Here is a 15,009-nt window from a genome sequence, read left to right on the forward strand (position 1 = left end):
TGGCTCCGTGATTTGTGTAAGCTCAAATTTTCCACTAATTCACTTCTATAGGCTCGGTGGCAAACACAGCCTGGGGCTGCTATAAACCACTATAAACCACGCTGCTGTGGCCACAGAGGGCAGTGCTGCCAGCTGGGGAATCGCTGGAGCGTGCCAGGGCCTGGGGAAGGAGGGGAATGGAGCTCTTGTCACAGGAGCCGTGGTGTGGGAGCAGCTCCAGCCCTTCCATGAGGTGGTTCCAGCCCTGGCAGTGCCCAGGCAGCACAGCCTGGTCGGTGCAGGGACCCACTGGGCAGGAGCCAGCGCCGTGTCCCGGCCACCACCCGGCTCTGGGTGAGTCCTGACTGCCTAAAACCAGCCACTGTTTTGGGCTGCCTGTTGGAAAACATCGTGTCTTGCTCTCCTTGGCTCTCCTGCAGCTCCCACCCACGGCAGGGCTTTGTTTTGTGCCAGGGTGCAAACCCACAGAGTTAATTTTCTGTATAACCCACCGATGGATGATTTCAGAGCATTTTCCTCTAAGAACAGCAAGAGTGGCACAGGTGCTGATTCCCCAAATGATTGCTTGTCTTGTTACAGGAGGCTGTTGACCTGCTCCTTTTATGTTTCAAGTCCGCATCTAACCGCTCTCTTAATCCAACCTACTTCCTTCTTTTTAATGAAATTGTCCCTTTAGCCCTTTTCCTGGGCTGGCTTTTCAACACTAACGTTAGAAACAGGCTGCTCAGTTCTTTCCTCTGCTAACATCTTGCCCAGAGCTAACTTGCAGCTTCACTCTGTCAGCTGTAAGATATAGATATACTGTTGTCTTAATTACTCATATTTCTCCTGCTGCTCATAATTCTGCTTGTTCCACCAAAGAGCTCTTCAGAGAGCTTTGCTGCTTCCCTTTCCCTTTCTTTGGGGGTTTAAAGGTTGTCAGATATATAAACGATCCTTGTTGCAGAGCTTTGGTGGTGACAGTGTCCTTTGTGGGGAAGATTTAGGGGGATGGGAGGACTAAATACTGATGCTTTTAGGCTACATCTCTGTGGAAGGAGAGAACACACGTAGCACTACCTTGCATAACAGAGCATCAGGGAGGGTGTTTGGCAAATCCCTTCTCTAATGAACAGCGAGGCAGCTGTTTCTTCTGCAGCTTAAAGTGTAGATGCTGATTGTCAGGAGAAGGGTTTTCTTTATCCACCACTGATTATCCGTGGCTGTATCTGGCTGACTGCTATTCCTCTAAAAATACTGTTGAAAAGGGACTGGACACTTAAAAAAAATCACTGCTGTGCCACAGGGAAGCTTTAGTCCTTTGTGGTTTCAGCTCTCTTTTATGATTATATACCACTGTTTCTGTTATCTCTATTAATTAATCTGTCTGCCACAGCAAGAATTGCATGTTGAGTAATGTAGAGCAGCCTGACAACATGATGTCCATGGTTTTTTGGCAAAGGTTTGAACAAGTTTGGTGACCCTTGTAACCTCTCCAGTGGGTTACACCTTTGGCCAAAGTCCTTCCCTCCTGCTATTCGGGGTCCACTCTCCATTTTAGAAGCCCTCAGGTCTGAGGTAGTTCAGTGGCAGAATATATCTTAGTATTCAGCTGGTTGTCTCAGTTCAGCTGGCTGACAGGTTCAGGACTCAGCACTGTGAGTTTATTGTTAATTGAATAAATTAGGAGCCTGTCAAACTGCTGTGGTTGAGCCTGTTTCCATCAGAAAGCTTGTGCTGGTGGAGTGATTGGAGGTGGGACTGGACAGGAGTGGGGCTTAGTCCCCCCACTCCAAGTTTTGTTGTTGTTGCTTTTTGTATATATTTAAAAAACATCTGGTAAAAATGCAGTGCAAGTATATAGGAAGAAACATTTTAACAGCAGAGCAGTGAGAGGTGAGGACACCAAAAGTAACACACAGGTTTAAACTGATCTAATAGCAGTAATAGGCAAGTAAACAACAGGCTGCAGTTAGCTATGACCAAACTCTTCCAGTATCACAGGTGTAACTAAAGAGTCTGTTAGAGGAAGCAGATGGAACTGGATGAGGGAAATTGGTGAGAGAAATTAGAAATAAAGAGCACTTTGGTTCTTTGTGGAGGAATAGCGTGGGGAAAACAGCTCCTCGAGTCAGTGCTCTGCTCTTGAGGAGCTGAAAGGGATCAGAGGAGCTGTCTCAGATAAGTCAAGTTCCAGACAAGGTCACAGGAGTCAGGACACACGGGAGTGTCTCATTTCAGACCATCGTCTGTAGGAAACTCCGAGTCAGGGAACACCACCGGAATAACACACAGGGCAACACAGCCCCAGGACTGGACAAGGGGGCTGGGGAAGGTGGCCCTGATAAAAATCCAGGTTCCTTGGCATTTGCCACAGAGACTGTGCGGAGCCAACAGACCTGTGGTCTGTGGTGCTCAGTGTGGGCACCTGCACCTCTACCATCTGCAGGGTGAGCTCTGCCTGGGGACAGGCTGCCCCAGCACCTCATTGCCTTTGCAGAAGAACCAGCAGGGTCCACAAGAAGGACTCTGGGGCCACCAGCTGGATCTGGTGCTGCTGTGAGGGCTGGTGGTGTAGCTAGAGGCTGCAGAGTGCAGGTATTTGGCTCTATTTGCTCAAGGTTTCCTCTTGGAATCCCAGCACTGTCTCCTGAGAGCAGCTCTTAGGGCATGGTGGTTGGTTAAATTGGTGGCCATGCAGCTGCTTTGGCACCCAGTCCACTCTGGCAGCTACTCCACAGTGAATAATTTCCTGCCCAGAGCCTCCTCTGCAGGGATGTTGGGCAAATGCATTGACCTTGTGCCTCAGCTCTCCAAATATAAGGATGTTTCCCTATTAGCTCCTCTCCACAAACCCAAGGGCTGTTAAAAGAAGTAGGTCTCGTGACTGTGTGGTACTTGGATGCCATGGTAATGTAATTAGCTGCACAGCAATCTTACTAAAAATGTCCTTGGTGGAGGAGAGGACGGGGTGGGGGCTCCTTTAGAGGAGGGATGTTAAAGGGGAGGAAGTTTCCAGACCTGTGGCTTCACCACAGCTTGGCTGCACAGGCCAAGTCCTTCAAGGCAGGTGTGAACCCAGAGGTCCAGAGCACAAAGTTTGCTGCACTGTCCATGTGAGAGAGAATGCAGCACAAGCCATTAGCTGTGTTAATGGATTATGTAACAGCTTCCCACCCTCAGCAAGCCTTTGGAAATTTTTATTTGGTATCTCGGGCTAAAAACCTTTTTGAGCAGAACTTGAAGTAAACTCCAGAAAAGTATTCCCATTAGTTTCCCTTTTTCTCCTTTTTTTTTCCCTCTTCAATGTTATCTATGGATCCAGGAAATTCTGGGCTGCTTAATCCAAAGGAGAGGGACGGGGGCTCTGCGTGGCACTGGGAGAGCCTCGCTGCAGGAAAGCTGTGCTGCTGATTAGGTTATCTCTGTTCCTCTGCCAAACCCTCAGACTCTGGCAACCTGGGGCGCTTTTTTTTCCCCTTTTATATCCTTTAGGTCTTTTTCCTTCCTCTCTCAGCACGACCTCTGTGGCCATTTTTGCTAAATGTGACCCTTATTAAATATGAGGACTTACATCACCATCCACGAGGCAGATCCTCCCAGGCTGTTGAAGAATCAAAGAATTCCAGAATCCTGGAGTTGTGTGAAGCATTTGGAGTTAAACTTCAGCTTTGCTGAGCTGGAAGTTATTGTAGAGTTGTTTCACCAAATTCTATTCTCAGCTGTACCGTCCAGTGAGGAAGAAATTAGTTTCTGTCATTTATGGTTAAGTCAAAAGCACATTTATGTAAGAGATTATAAACTGTATTTTTGAGTGAAATGAAGACTAAAAATAGTAATAAAAAGTAAGGTTTCATGGTGATATTTTTAAAAAATCAGGTCAGATATTGCAGTGATGCAATGGAGGGTGAACTGGGATTTGGTGGCGACTCGATGGATTTCTTTATTTAGGTGTTGTTTTCCTTCACTTGAATTTTCTTTGCACTTTAAGACAAGGCTCAACCAGCCATATTTTCCATCCTGATCTCAGCTCAAGGTGTTGAGCTGAGATTGGCTTTCTCATGCAAGAAAGATTGCTCTTTGTCACCTGAGTCATGGTTTTAAGACACAAAAACTGTTCCTCAGGAAAGCAGCATTTTAACTCCAGGCATCTGGCAGCCTGATCTTTGTGGAGCTAAAAAGAATCCCCCTTCACTGGAGTTGCTCAGAGTTTGCTCTGGGTTGCAAAAGTCTGGAAGGTCACCTTGATCACTGTGCATCAAGTGTGGTCCTGACAGTGTGTTCTCCACGAGACAGCCCAGTGCTGGGATTTAATCCAAATCTGTTTAATCATATATAATCCACATAATTCAAATATAGTCACCAAGGATCCAGTTTTAGAGCTGTACTGAGGGAGGGAAATCTTGTGTTGTCACAAGTCCTGCTGACATCAGTGGGGTTTCTTATTGATGCAGGACTTAGTGCTGGCACATGCAATTCCAGCAAAATTTGGGGTTTAGCATATTTGCAATTTGCTGTATTTTTAGGAATATGTTGCTTGGAGGTGAGTAAAGGAACTCTGGGCCACATCTAGCAAAATCCCCGAGTTGTGCCAAGTGGTCATTCCAGGGAAAAGATATACAATAATCTGAAATTATTTGTGATGCAATTAAATATCCTAAGGGTTTGATTCATGTTTTTGACTTTTCACTTTTGACTTTTTCACTCGATACAAATTAAAAAATCCTATGCTTCCCCCCACCCCCCAAGGGTTTCTGTGTTGGGTCAGAAATGTTTCAATAACAACAAAGAAAGTAGGATTTGTCAGCATAAATAGTATGCTGTGTTATTGCAGTGTTATTTTCATCTCCAAGATACCAATATCTGATCACGCCCCGTTTGTAACTGTGGGCTGATGCCTTTGTAGCCCTGTAAGTAAAAAACCTGCTCAAACCACGGGTAACCAAACAGCTGAGTAATCCTGTTGAAGCCAGTCCATGCACCCATTAACTGTGCAAACTAATCCTTAAAAAAATGATGGAAAGGGCGAAAAAGAAAACACCACGTTTTCCAAGCCAATGAAACTCCAGATGTGCTGAAAGTTAAACCCTGGAATAAATAAATAGTGCATGATCTGAAAGGCTGGATTTCGCAGCCACACTTTGTTGCTTACCCAGTGAAACTGTAAAATAAGGTGAACTTTTTTCAGCTTGCAAACCTCTGGTGCATTTCTGCCTTGACTATTATTTTTTTTCTTCTTTGTGGCCATTTTGCAGTTTTCTGTGGATTTGTTTTGACTGTAAATAGGCACACACATTAGCTAAAGCCAGATAATTTTCTCCTGGCCAGCTTTGCCAGTAAATCACTGAGCTATGTAATTGGGTTTGTGTAAAATCATGCATTGTGAACTTGGGAATAGGTGAAACAGAAACAAGAAGTTGATTTTTGTAAATAATATAATTTTTTCACGCAAAACTTCTGTTTGAATCCGGTTTTTTTGGTTTTTTTTAGTTCCCTGTCATGGTCCTTCTTTAAATTTTGAATGAAAATCAAGCTACAGGATAAATCCAAGCAAAACTAGTAATAATTTCTGGTTTGGCTCGTAGGTGGAGTTGAATACAATGTGATTAACTACAAGCAATGTTGTGAAGATGATGGTATTCAGACACATACCCAAACAATTTGATTCAGATAAATTGGATACAAGACTTTGACCAGCATGAGAAGAACAGGTGAGAACCCTTGAGACTGAAGCAGAAATAATCAGTATTTTGATGGTCAGGAAAAATATTGCTCCAGTAACACAATGGATCCATTAGAAACTCAAAATACTAATTACAATCTGCCTAAAGACTTATTATAAATGAAGTGGAGATAGAAACATGTTTATATTATGGGGAGGCTTATTTGCAGATAAGCAGGAAACCAGTCACACATCTTCACAAACATAATTTTAGCTGTTTTAATTAGCAGGTTTGCTTTGATTTAATTTAATTCAGCGACTCCTTCTATCTTTACTGACACATGTGCAAATCAAATGTGCTGCCCTGACTCCTGACACCCCGTTTCCTTTCTCATTTCTGCTGCTGTTGTTGTTGATTCTGGTGGTTTGTGGTGCAGTGAGGGGTCGGCCCTTCCCACCAGCGTGGCCAGCAGATGCAGGGGGGGGACACAACTGCACCTTTCAGGGGGTTTTCTGCACCCCAGAACCACTGATCCCTCAGGTGCTGGAAGCCAGGCTGTCAAAGGCCAGCACAAGCCCCAGTACCCTCCAGTTTCCAATTCTATTAAGGGTTGAAATGGCAAAAATAGGATTTTTTTGAGTAGTTGTGGTAAAAGTGAAGCGAGTTTTGTGTTTTTTTTGCTATAGAACAGACCCTACAAAGAAGCCCCACGTGTGCCTTTAGCAACTTACTGCAGTGTGTGCATCAACTTGGGGTTGATAAACAAGCTCTAAAGCTGTCAGAATTCATCTATTTAATGTTTGGAGATTTGGTGGTTTTATTTAACAGGGAGAGTAGTTATTGACAGAATAAGAACACGTAGTCCAGGATCAAATCACAACATTAATATACTGACAAAAATCCCCAATCTGTGTTGACTTTGCTGAGCTTTTTGTTGGTCTGAGGGCTTGGAACTGTTTTTTCTTCTTTATGTGACAAAAACAATTGGTAACACGCCAGGTGTTGTTCTCCCTTCCCTCTCCACCCCTCCCTTTGCAGTGTCTCACAGCTGTATGAGAGGTAATTAAAACAATCACTGAAATGTTTCAAAGCTGTTGTAGCCTTTAGTTGACTTTTAAAATTCCTATTTGAAGAAGAATGGTAAAATTAATTTGTATCCGGCTCAGCAAAGCGCTCTTTACTTGAGCAACGGACTTTACAACGTTGCCAACAAAAAGGATGAAATTAATATTATTCTTGCCTTTATCTGGGGTTATTCTGTTAACTGTTTTATACTAGAAATTAATTTCAATATCGTACAGATGCCTACAAGTCATGAATGCAGCAGTTCTAGCATTCAGTCACACAGCTCTCCTAGTTCATCCTCGTGGGTAAAAATAAGAATTCAACAGGAATAAACTTGCCAGGACAATTAAATGATTCTGCCTCTAGATAATGGAAGGACAAAGTTTATATTCTGGGACTGTAAAATATGTAAGGGTGAAAAGTGCTGTTAAAGAAGTATTATGTGGTTGTTTTGAAAAGAATGGTGATTTTACAAGTTTGTCTTTCTACTGAGAAAAAAATCCTTTGGAGCCTGGGAAGCAGACTTTGGGATTGGCATATTTTTGATGTGGAAATGCTCTGCTGTTTTTTTGCTCTGTTTTTTGTGTCTCAGTTCCCTCCTTCAGCAGGGCTTTGGAAACCCAAAGCCTTACCCAATGCTTGGTCTATGGGACAGGATTTTATCCTTAAAATAAGCTTCCTTGTAACGTATTCTATTTGATGCTTAAAACCCCTTAATCTTTACAAATAAGTGTGTTATGTCAGTGCAAAGGTGATCCTTCTCTCCCTTTTTGCCCTTCTCTCCTTTTCTGATTTGTCCCTCTTTGGGGGTTGGCACCTCCCTGGCATGGGCAGAGTGGGGGCAATGAAGGAAAAGCTGAGGAATTTTCAGGATGGATGGAATTGATTCAGGCTTTGAAATGGCTAATTAAAAAAAAAAAAAAGAAAAAGCCTTGTAGGGTGGAAGGTTTTGCATATCCCTCGTTGGTGTGTGGGGAACCCTTGCCTGGTATATAAGTCAATATGTGGATAAAGCAAGGTTTTACATTTTTCCTTACGAAAATCAGAGAGATACCAGGGAACAGGGTGCAAACCAAAAATATCAGTACCAATAAATACAAATAAGGACTTTTCCCCGTCAAATTTAAAATATATGGCTGTTTGTGCAAATATTTCCTATTGATTAATGACAGCATAACCTCTTCCTCTTTTTTTTTTGCTCCTTTGTGGACATTTCTAACTCCTTTATGAATGTTTCTAAACCCTCTCTGGATGTTTCTAAACCCTCTCTGGATGTTTCTAAACCCTCTGTGGATGTTTCCAACCCCCCACAAGTATTGCAAACAAATTCACAAACAGGGATAAAACCACGACTTAAATCCTCATCTGCCTCTTTGCATCAACACAACTCAACCTGACGGTGGATTTTTGCCAGGTGGAACAAAGAGCAATAAATTAGTTTTGAACATTTATGATCTTGCATTATAAAGACTCCAACAGGCTGTGTTCAAAATCAATTGTCAGTGTGATGGGGGATTAATAACTGTGGGACCGTAACCTTTTCCGTATCCGCAGCCTGGGGAAGGGCACGTCTCAAGATCTGCTGCCATATTTCATTATTGCCACCTCTATTTGAAAGACCTTTTTGATGCTTAAAAAAAAAAGAGAAACAGATTAGTTTTTAGTAGTGCTGGATGAATAACTCGTAATTAATAATTCATTCCGCGAATTTTCGCCTTTTATTCCGTAGGAAGAATGAAAAAAAAAAAAATAGTTGTCAGAATTTTTCTGTTGACTGGTTGGGTTGTTTTTTTTTTTTAATCGAAAGTAGGAATCAGAATTCAGGGTGTGTTATGTATTTGTGATTGATCAGTCATGTGGTATTGGTTTAATTCCCCAATTAATTGAGGACAAATACCAGAATAAATTTCATGATTAAATATTTGAGGAGAGTGTGTTTAAAAAGCCCTTGCCACACGCAAGCCAGGCTTAAAATCAGTTTTTGAAAGGCCTCTTGAAAGTAAAATCCTGAGTGCACGAAAATGGTTGGGAAGGAAATGCAAACGAGGCAGGAATGTGGCCAAGCCAAGTTCATTACAAGACACAAACGAGTTTCCGAGACTTCTACAGCGTTTTCCAGCTGGAATTTTCCCTTCTTAGCTCCAGCAGCCACTTTAGGAGATAACCAGTAAATACTGGGGGTAAATATGGGAGCAAGGGAAATGAGAGGTTTATTGAGTTTCCTGACCTCCCCAGCTACTGTGCTGTGTTTTATGATAGTGAAATGTTTTATAACATTTTATAAGTGTTTTATAAATGTTTATACTGTGTTGAAGCCACCTGAAGAATTGGCATCCTTTGGCTTTCTTTGCATCCCGCCCGTGCCAGGCTGCCTGGCCTAAGAGGCATCTCTGACTTCTCCCGCATTTTTTTCATATATCCACTTTATTTTTCTTCCTAAATAGAGATAAACCAGTTAAATATTTCCCAACAAAATAACATGTGTAATCTCCAGGGCCGTGCATACCATCAAACTGTCATTTCCTTCGATTAACCTCCACCTGACCTCCCTCCCCGAGGCGCTTTCTGAGCCTTTTGTTCCCCCTTTTCAGCTCTGAGCTCTGTCAGGTGAGGGCATCTGTCACTCAGGAGCTGGACACTTCACTGGAGAACTCAGTGGAGATACTGGCATGGAAAACTGGGCAGGATGTCCTGGATTAGACAACCCAGAGCTGGATGTGTCTAGAAATGCAGAGGGAGCAGAGCTTGGGCAAGCACGGTTGAAAGGAGCTCAATTTTAAGAGTCTATTAATTGGGTTATGAATATTATGAAATATTTAAGACCAGAAAAGGTTCATGGCTGAGACCTGCAGGACTTTTGTTGTAACTCCTTCGTGTTCTCAGGAAGAATTCTGAGGAGAATAAAATTCCTACCAGGAGAGGATCAGAGTTAACAAATCACCTCCTTACAACAGTAGAATTTGGAAATTGCCAGGGGAATTTATTTTGTCATTTTGAAACCCAGCAGGTCTGTGTTTAACCTCAACTTTTTTTTGGGGACAGATAGCAAGAAAATGGAAATTAGGGAGACCAGCAGAAATAAAACCTTTCAAAATGATTCATGCCTATTAAAAGTATAGTTGATCTTAACTAAACTTTTTATGGATGGAGGTTTGAGCTGCCTGGGACCTTTTATTTATTTATTTATTTATTTAATCCTGAAAATTCATTTGGGGTGAATAATAGGGAACTGAGATGTGAATCCGGACAGATCATCAAACACTGGGCTGACAGCAGTGAGGAGCAAACATGGAATCCATAACTTCTGCTTATGGACTAGGATGTGCTTTGGAATGATAACAAAGGCCACGTGTGATGAAGTATCTCTTCATCCCAACGTGAGCTGGCTCATGGTGGTTCCTGAGGGCTGAAACTCTGCCCCTGGGTTCTAGTCCTAATTTGACTGTTCAGTCTCACACCTTTTGCTGACAGATTAAAAATGTGCCATCAGAAGCCTCAGCATCACATCAGTTCCTCTGGATGAGGATGGACTCATCCCTTAAATCAGTCTCTGATGAAGCAAACAGGTCAGAATTCCTCATCATTTCATCATCAGGCACAATTTACAGATCTCCTATGATTTTTCTAATTAGAATAATAGAAAAATTTAGGTTGAAAAAGACCTTTAAGATCATTAAGTCTGTTTTTTGCCCTATCCCAGTTTGTCCTTTTTTAAATTATCCCACTAAAGTTCGAAGAACAGAGTCTATATATGCAGCATTCCATGATTTCTACTCAACCCCCAAGATCATGAGACTTGTTGAAAAATAGTGAGTTTTAAAATAAGAAAGAACTGCACTTTAGTGTTTTTGTGCAAATATTGAAGGATGGGTCTATTCATTCTTCCAAGAGTTTATAATTTATTTTTTAAGTTTTAATTCGTGCTGTCTTCCCCCCCCCCCCATTCCAGTGGGCATGTTACATTTATAAATCACATGGAAGCAGATATTCCAGATGCAGAGAGATGTTGGAACTGATGGGACTGGTAATTCTGTGCCAGCCAACAGGAGCAAGGCCCTGAAAAAATAGAAAAAAAAAAAAATGATATGATTTTACAGGGTTGTAAAAAATCCCAGATTTGGAGAAAACGTGACCTGTTGTCATCCCTGTTGAGGTTTTTGCGAACGATTCTCTAGAAAAATCAGCATTGTCTGTGACATCCTCCCCAAAACCAACCTGCTCTGCAGTGAGGGATGTACTCACCTGGTGTAGCGAAGAATTTAAAGGGAAGAACAAAAAGAAGCTGGAATTGCCTCAGGGATTGAGGTCAGGTGAAGGTTAATCAAAGGAAATGACAGTAAAATGGCATTCAGAGCTCTGGGTACGTTTTTAATCATTCCTCTCTCTCTGGCTCATAAAAGACACGAAAGATGTCCAACTTTTTGCCATTGTGTTTAGTTAGGGATGGCTTTTATTTTTGTCTTGATCGTTTTAAAATATCCTTTCTTTTCAATTTCTCTTGTAGTTTTAGCTCCTGAAAACTTGCTTTGCAGTGCCTTAAAAATGTGTGTGGGAAATAGGGAATGTGTGTGTGGGGGGAAGAAGAATGTTAAGAAAAGGGAGTAATTTTCCCCAGAATATCTCTCCTTTTAACTTCTCCTTCTGAAGTGATGGATTTTGAAGGATTTCTAGAAGTCATGAGTTTAGGGAATAAATATTCAGAAAAGCTAAATATTCCCATTATTACTCAAGTGTCAGGTTAAATGAAGTCCACGATTGCAACTACTGGAAACAAGAACAGTTTTTTTCACACTCTGTTAATTGACACGTTATTATTCTGTTTTTAAGTATAGATGGTTTGTATATTTTTTTAAAAAATATTAGAATAATCTTCGTGATTCCAATGAAATTTTGGAGTCGTGTCTTAATTTGCAGACTGTTGGTTATGTTCTGATTTTCTTTATGTGAAAAGGTCCTGATTGGGAACTTTTCCAAGTTTGGAGTTGTCACTTTGTGCCATTCACCTCAGATAACTTTGCCATAACTACCACAGGAACAGGAGTAACTTTATGTAACTTATAACAGCCTAAGGCAACTTTTAAAAAATGTCAGCAATGCATTTTTTTTTTCCGAGTCTGTTTTTATAGTTCCCTTCCGCCCATAAAGCAGAGGATCCTAAAGGGTGGGGGTTAAACCCAAAATGCTCTTAGCTGAGGTAACTTGGTGTAGCAACTGTGTTCTCCCTGCTCTTTAGAGCAGCCTTGAGCTCCTTGAATGATGCAGTTAGAGCTGAGCTTAGGCAAGACCTTGAGCCTTCGGAGAGGAACGTGTGGCTTAAAGAAAAGTTGTCTCTGCAGCCCCCTGTTTGGGTCTCACCACTGTGAATTGTAGCTTAAAAAAAAAAAAAAATGCATTTTTATACACATGAGATGCTCCACACCTCGGGGGAAAAAGATAAATAGTCTGGAAGTCATTTCCCTGGGTGTTGTGCTGGTGTGGCCAGCGGCTGCTACTGGAAATGTGGCACTTTTCCAGCGGATCCCACACAGCAAACGCTGCCACGTGGATGCCAGATGGGCTGTTTGCCAGGGAGGAGGAGGAGGAGGAGGAAAAGCCCTGTCCACCCTGCAAGCACTGCTGAGGAAAAGCCTGTCAGGGAATTATTGGTAGAAATTGGTCAAAAATGAGAAAGCGAAGTTGTTGGGTGGAGGTTGGGCTGAGCTCTCCTCCGGGGAAGGGAAGAGAAACACGGTGGGGAGGGCTGGGATCCACTGCTGGGAGTGCAGAACCTCCCAGCAACAAGTGCCTGGCTCTGCAGACACAGCCAGATGAATAACTCCAGGATTTTCCTGCTTACAGGGTTCAACTGTGATTTTATGATCTGTAACAATGCCAACGTTGTGTTTATGGGGGGCATTTTAAACAGTGCTCAGCATCAGCCTAAGCAGCAGCTCCTCACACCTGTAACTCCCCCATCTTGTAAAACTTCTGCCCTATTGATAGAAATCCAAATAATTTTTGGTGTGTCTTTGGCAACACAGGAATTTCTGGTTAAGAAAAAGAAGAGTAAAATGTGAGAGAGGCCATTTAAAATGAAAACTGAATATCTGAGGTGAAGGCAGAGTTACTTCCTGACAACTGGAAAACTATTGGACTTAGAGAATATGATTTTTCCACCTGGTTTGGTGGAAGGTGTCCCTGCCCATGGCAGGGGAGTTGAAACTGGATGAGCTTTAATGTCCTTTCCAAACCAAACCATTCTAGATTTTTTTTTTTTCGCAAACAACATGACCTCAGAATTTTGCTGCAATAAATACTAAAGGAAAATAGCCAAATCATATCTCTATTTTTAAAACATCCAATAAAAATATTCAGTCTGTTATATATTCAGTCTATTATATAGACTGAATACCCAAATTTTTCAAGTACAGGAAATATTAAGTTGGTTTGAGCATTTTTATTCCAGCCATTTGGACCAGGTTCCAAAACAGATTTCATAATTTTCTTTCAAGGTTTCTTTTTAAAAGTGGCTGAATTTCTTTAGTGTTTTGTTTTGGTTTGGTTTTTTTCCAACGAAGCAGAGTTGACTGGGAAAACTACCAAATCTAATGTTCAGTGGAAGAAATTGAGACTGAAATGAAATCTCCCAAGTGTGGTGTCTGAGCACATTGAATTGTACGTTTTTCCTTCCTGGGCTGGTGGTCAAAATAATGGGGGCTGGGAATGGATTCAGCCCTGCACCCTTGGATCATCCCAGGGAGCATCCTGTGCCCAAGGGCTGGGAGGACAACTGGGATCATCACTCCCTCTCCTGCCCGTGGAGCTCATCCCACATCAGGGGTTCCTGTGGGGACAAGAGGTTCTCATGGGAATGTGGGTGGATTCATGATTTGGGGAGTTTTCCATGTTGGAAAATGACTGTGGGATAAGATATGAATATGTAGAGTTTCCCTGTGGGCAGAGAGTGGGGTCTGAGGGCAGGAAGTGGGGTCTCTGCTGAAGCTGAGCTGAAGGCAGTGAAGTAGCTGAGCTGAGGGGAAGCTCTGCTCACTGACTCACAATTTTGAGGCTGATTTTCACATCTTCTGCCTAATTACCAGCACACCTGCCCTAAAAGGAGGGGTTCAGGGTGAGGAACCTCATTTGAGCATCAAAGGAATATGAAAAAACATGGTGGAGGAACCGATGCTTTTGCATTTCCTTTCGCTCTCTGTTTTTGGAGAGAAACCTTCTTTGTGAGTGTTCTGAGGTGATGTCTTGGTTTCTGCTGGAATAAATTGCTTGTCTCAGTTTGATCCCTGAGCCTTCTGAAAAAAAGTAACATGTTTTTATACCTTATTAGGAGCCTTGTTGAGTCCAAACCCTGGCAGACCTTTGCTGTGTGTGCAGGATCACTGCAGGTCAGGGATGTGCTGAGTACAGAAGCTCCTGTGCCTGTGGCACAAGTGTCCTGCTGACAAACAGAGGGTTTGTTTCTGCTGCTCTCAGGTTTCCACCTCCATTTTCCACTCTTCCACCAGGATGCAGTGATGCTTAGGAGAAAATTCCCGCTGTCTAATTTTAGATATCCAGTTTAGGTTGCTTCTGGCTGTAACAAAACACAAGCCCTGCTTGCTGCAGGTCCATATTTGGGCTTTGTTTGCAGAGTCAGCTCCTTGCTCGAGCCCAGCGCTGGGTGAGCAGAAAGCACAGCGAGGAGCACGGCTCCACACCTCAGACAGGGCTCTTCCCCTGCCAGGGCTCCCACCAGGCCACTGGGCTCTCACCTGAGCACCCAGACCACATCCCACGTTGGGGCAGAACAAGTCATTTCAGGGCAGTTCATTTTTTTTCTAAGGGTTTCTGTGATAAATCCTCGATAGGAGCAAGGTTTGAAAAAGAAAGGAGCCAAAGGCTTTGAAAACATGAAGTGGGCAAATCTTCCCACTGTCTCTGGGATGAAGCACAGTTTTCACCAGGTGCCCAGTCAGTTGGGAATAAGCTCCTTGATAACCTTCTTCCAGCTGGGCCATCACTCTGATGTTCTGCACCACTGGCTCTTGCAACACTGGAAGCAGCGAGGAGGAAAAGGCAGCAACTCTGTTGTCAAATGAGGGGAGGTAGACACCTTTCCTGAGGTGGTTTGTTGTATCATCTAAAGTTAATTTAATGCTTAATACGTGCCAAAATGGAGGCAAACCTCTTCTGAGGGATTTTAACCTGCAAATGCACTGAGAGCAGCCCCTCCCTGCCCCCTCTGCTGCTGAAGGATGGGCATCCCAGAACCATCTGGGCACAATCCTGTGCCACGAGCTCTAGGGAGACCTTGCTTGAGCAGGGAGGT

At 42.8% G+C, this 15,009-nt stretch overlaps 1 long non-coding RNA gene across 3 annotated transcripts in view; it reads left to right on the forward strand.

Moving 5' to 3' along the window:
- LOC108499337 overlaps positions 1-15,009 on the forward strand; it is an 86,754-nt gene that overhangs the window by 19,510 nt on the left and 52,235 nt on the right. For all 3 annotated transcript variants that reach the window (XR_001875516.1, XR_001875514.1, XR_001875515.1), the window contains exon 2: positions 5,565-5,690. This is a non-coding gene — a long non-coding RNA (uncharacterized LOC108499337). The remainder of the gene's footprint in view (positions 1-5,564; positions 5,691-15,009) is intronic.

This window comes from Lepidothrix coronata, unplaced genomic scaffold, assembly GCF_001604755.1.
Source record: "Lepidothrix coronata isolate B3197 unplaced genomic scaffold, Lepidothrix_coronata-1.0 Scaffold2, whole genome shotgun sequence".
Taxonomy (NCBI): Eukaryota; Metazoa; Chordata; class Aves; order Passeriformes; family Pipridae; genus Lepidothrix; species Lepidothrix coronata.